Source organism: Echinops telfairi, unplaced genomic scaffold (genome assembly GCF_000313985.2).
Source record: "Echinops telfairi isolate 266 unplaced genomic scaffold, ASM31398v2 ScPeMD7_3;HRSCAF=10, whole genome shotgun sequence".
In the NCBI taxonomy this organism is placed as follows: domain Eukaryota; kingdom Metazoa; phylum Chordata; class Mammalia; order Afrosoricida; family Tenrecidae; genus Echinops; species Echinops telfairi.
This window is the reverse complement of record NW_022103899.1, coordinates 46805629-46810880: the sequence shown is the minus strand read 5'-3', so window position 1 is coordinate 46810880 and position 5252 is coordinate 46805629.

Sequence of the window (5252 nt, the reverse complement as noted above, 5' to 3'; positions counted from 1 at the left end):
GGCAGCACTCAGGCTATCGGCATGACCGGTGTGGGAGCCACCCAAGGCACAAGGAAGGATGATCGCAATGCCCCATAGTCACGGCACAGTTGTCGACCCTGGGGTGGGAGTGTCCCCGCCATCCTGATCTCATGAGCAAGGAAAGTGCATCAGAAGGAGAAACCACCTGACTAATGACCTGACCCCCCAAAAACCCAAGAAACAAATGATCTTCTATCGAAATTATTAATTTAGTGACCAATTCACTCTCTTGCCCATTCAAAAGCAAACAGGCATGCACATAGCCCCTAAATACCCCACATTTTAAAATATACCTGCATGGGACTATTATCTCTTATAAGTTACTAACTATAAATGTTGCAAAAAATGTCCTCGATAGGAAAATCTCAGGCTTCAGCATTATGTCCACTACCAACCTCCACAGCCGTTGATTTGACTCTGACTGCTAGTGACTCTGTGGGACACAGTGAAACGGCCCTAGAGGGTTTCCAAGACTAGGAGCATCCAGCCTCAACTTTCAAAGCAGCCTATGGGCTTGAACTGCTGACCTTATGGTTAGCTGTCTGATGCTTAACCCACTCTGCCACAAGGAATCCTCATGATCATATAGACCTATATTTTTTTTATTTTAATTTCCATTTTCATTTGAATTTCAATTTTTCTACCATCGTGGCATGTGTGCATGGACAACCTCTACACGGTTCATGTCCTTAAGTCCTCCTATGAGGTATAAACCCCCCAAAACAAGCTCTCTGCCCATGAGTCAATTCTGACTCATAGCAACCCAATAGAACAGGGTAGAACTGCTCCTGTGGGTTTCAGAGACTGGAAGCAGAAAGTCTCGATTGAGACTCCCAGAGCAACTTGTGAAGCAACGGGTGAGTTCAAACAGCTGACTATGGTTAGCAGCCCAAATCACAGCCCACTAAGCCACCAAGGCTCATGTAATGCCCTGCGCTCCTTTTACTTCATTGGATTACTAGGTACTGGGCTTCTAGCCATAAGTCAACAGTCTACAGTCAAAGCCGCTCTGAGCAAGAAAAGACTAAGCTTTCTACTCCGGAAAGACTTAGTCTCAGAAACCCACAAGGGCAGTTCAAAGCTATCCTATAAGGTCACTATGGGTCAGAACCAACTTCATGGTTGTGACCTTGGGTGTTTTGTGTGTGTGTGTGTGTTTTATTAATATACAAATGGTGTTCAACTTTCAATGAAGGCAGAATATTTCTGAGGCCCCAAGAGAAATGTATGTTTGCACCTGCTTTCCATTTTGTGACTTTTAGCAATTAGGTATCAAAAAATAATACACTTGTAGAATAAAGGAAGAACTTGCAGCCGAAGGGGAAAACCACTTACAATCAAAGGTGTTGGAAAGAGAATGAAAAGATTTCGAAATGGAGCTCAGTGAAACCGTGGAAGTCACTGAAGGGATGCATTCCCCCGGCCCACCCTTCCTCTCACTCCAGCTTATAGACAAAAGAGATAGCGATTCACAGGAATGACAGGAGACTCAGAGTGTGCTGATCATGCAGTGGTTAAATGTCTCAGTGGCTAACTGGCAGGTTGGCAGTTCAAATCCAGTAACCACTCCGTGGGAGAAGATGTGGCCATCTGATTCCTTAAGGATGGATAGTCTTAGAAACCTCTGGGGCCTTTGTAAGTTGGGACGGGTTCAATGCAGTGGGTTGGGTTTGGCTTTAGAAGACAGCTTCATGAAATATCGGAGGAGAGCAGCATAAGGAGAATAAAGGACAGGTCATCGAGATACAGATATTCTGAGCACACAGACAATTTTAAAAATAGAACCTTTCATTTCCACCAGAAAGGTGCAGGAAAACAAAAACATACACTGCAAATGGTGGGAAGAAGAAGCTAACTGAAAAGTCATACAGCCAGTCTTATCAAGAAACATTAAAGTAAATTTAAAGGAAATATATATATATATATATATATATATATATATATATATACATATACTTTCCCAAAATCAGTTCCTTAAAAGAAGGCAGCAGATCTCACACTAATTTCCGATTTGATCTCAGGGTATAATGATGCATGTGAGGAGAGGAGCGCTGATGCCCCTTCTAATCCTCTATTTCCACTAGCTTTTAAATTCCTGCACAAAATTACATGCAGTGAGCAATATTCCTACTTGTTCGGTATCTTGTGGCCTCGTTGATGTACATGTGTAAAATGCAAATGAAAACAGGGTCAGTGTGACACAGGTATCTCTTGCCGTTATTCAAAGAAATTTTCTGTTGGCTTTTTTATAAGATGCAGATTTAAATGGGGTGTTCAGAGTGTCTTCGATTTGAACTAAGACCAATACCTGCTTTTTTCCATATAAAGAGGAGGTGCTGATGTGAACACATATCTGTTATGTCATTGTATAAAATCCCTGTGGCAGTCCTTTAAAGCTTTTATCAGTAGATTGTTTTATTTTCCTTTGCTATTTGCTTGCAAATAACAGAAATTCATTCTTTTTTAAAGATAATGCAGTATCTCCCAAAAATAAAAAGAAGAAAACAGTTGAACAAACAATGCGCACCAAGATCGGTAACAGAGCTTATGTGGATTCTGAGTCCACACATCCGCGGTGGGAATGCAAGTTCTCAGCATGGAGCCCAACTGGAATGGATAGGTTCCTAGACCTTGTCAGAAACCTGGGATGCTCTGGAGGCCAGCTGAAGGAGTTCAGGAGTATTGTCTCTACAAAATGCAGCTTCAACCGGAGTGGTAATTGCCCTCACCGGTGGGGGATTGGGAGGCGGGGGTTTAGGGGCTGGGGGGTATGTCATCTAGTGATCTTAGAATCCTAGTTGTTGTTATTGTTGTTAGGTCCTACTGCGTAGATAACCACCCATAGTGACCCTATGCACAACAGAATAAATAAAACACTGCCCATCCTGTGCCACCCTCACAGTTCCTGTGCTTGAGCCCCTTGTTGCAGCCACTATGTCAATCCATGACACCAAGGGGCTTCTTTTTTTTTTTTTTTGCTGCCCCTCCAATTTATATCCTTTCCATGGTCTGGTCTCGCCTGACAACATGGCCAGCTTCTGGGAGACAACATCTCACCACCCCACCTCTAAGGAGCATTCTGGTGGCCCTTCTTCCAAGAGAGATTTGTTTGTTCTTTTGGCAGTCCATGATACTTTCAATTGTCTACGCCAGTAGCATAAACCAACTGCACTGACCCTTTTCTGGGCTTCCTTATTCAATGTCTAGCCGTGAAGAACACCGCTGGCAAGAAATTCACTAGTTACACGGCACGCAGCTGATACCACCTGATGGAATGCATCATTGCCATTATAACGACACCTCTGGCCTGAGCGCATCATCGTTCCGAAAACAAATTAGCATAGAGTCAGCCTTGTAGATATATTGATCCATGTAAGCCGCGCTTACCAAAAAGGGGGGGGAGTGTTTTTGTTTTGATGCATTTTTCTGTGCATTAGGTGGGGAGTTACATTGTAGATCACCCATGTTGTATTCAACTATTTAGGCTATTGATCAACCTTCTTCATAGCTTCCTCTACCTCCCCTTTGAGACTTCTTCTCCCTCCTGTGGATTACTACCTTCCTTCACCCCTAAATTCCCTATAACACCTGGTATCAGTTATTATCATTATACATCCACTCCTCCTGTGCTTTCCAGCTGGGAAACCCTACAGAAAACAGTGAAAAACAAATAGTCACTGTCTTGTTTTCTTTGTTTGATTTTTATAACAGTGGCCTCATAAAATATTTGTTCTTTTGTTAGTGACTAATTTCACTCAGCATCATTTCTTTGTTGTTATAAATGACTACAGGGGTCTTTTATTAAAAATAATGCATTTCTGCTCAGACCCTGAATGGAAACTTTTGAGGCAACCCTTTGACAATGCCACCCAGTGTGGTCAATACCCCTACTGATGCCAGGCATTCCAAGTTCACCTGGTTCTGTGCTGTTCATGTTCCCTGCAAGCTAAGGGGACATGTCAGCTTTGTATGACACGGTCCTTATGACTTCTTGTCAAAACAATAGCCTAGCCTTGCTTTATACAGTTACTCAGGGTTCACTTAAGTCAGAGCAGTTTTCAGTTGGCTGTTGTCCACCAAGAACACCGGCTATCTGCCCTATTATGATGCATTTCTCTAACTGGCCTTGTGTCCTCTTGCCCCATGGCCTTTACTCTGACTCTCCAGAAGCCTGAGAAACTGGGGTTTTATTCTTTGCTTTAGTATAAAGAATAACTATTACATTGGGATCCAAACGGGATAAAATGATGGCCTTATAAAATGTGAGACCATGATATTTTCCATGCAATTCCAATGAACAGTTAGTTATGATTGTTAACCCTGCCATCTATTTCCCCTTCCGGAAGTAGCCCTGATTTTCCTCTGGGGATCCTCCATCCCCGGAAATTCTCACTTTATATCTCCAAGGGGTGGATGAAGCCACACAGGTCTATGCCAATCTGCACACTTTATTCCTCCTGCCTCAGCCATCGGTCCGATCCAGATAACTCGGGAGGTATTGTTCTGAGCACACAAAGCCCTGGTGCTGTGGAAACAAAGAGCAAAGACACGGTGCCTTCCTGGGGAGACTTTTATGTACATATTGATTTAAAATGAAAATGCGAAATTCATTTTGTATATTTTCTTTTTCAATGTTTGTTACAATTGTTCCTGAGAATTTTCATTTTTCTCCTAAATGTTCCAATTTATTCCCATTACGTTGTTCGAAATCCCCTTGTGTTTTCGCCTCAGTGCCAGTAGTATTTCTACGATGCCTCCTCGTTATTCTGCTATTTGGCCATTGGTGATTCTGCTCTTTCCTTTGTCCTAGCGAGTCATCATTCGTAGTATATTCAAATAGCTCACTCAGGCTTTGTGGGTTCTCTGTGTGGTGGGTGGTGGTGTGTTTCATTGCTGTCTGGTTCTTCTCTTTTCTTTGCCTTTAATGTGCTTTCCTTCTGCTTCTTGAGGTCCAAGGCCGGATCTTTGAGTTTCAACATTTTCCTCTTTTCATTTTATGTTCTTTGAAGACCACACAAAAGAGCCCTGGTGGGATAGTGGGTTACATGGTGGACTGCTAACCACAAGGTCAGTGGTTGAAAACCCTTGACTGACCCACGGAGAAGGAAGCACCTTTCTGCTTCTATAAAGAGTTACTGTGTCAGGAGCCCACGGGGCAGTTCTACCCTGTCCTATAGGATCATTAGAAATTGGAATTGACTGGATGGCAGTGGGTTTGAGTTTTGGAAGAT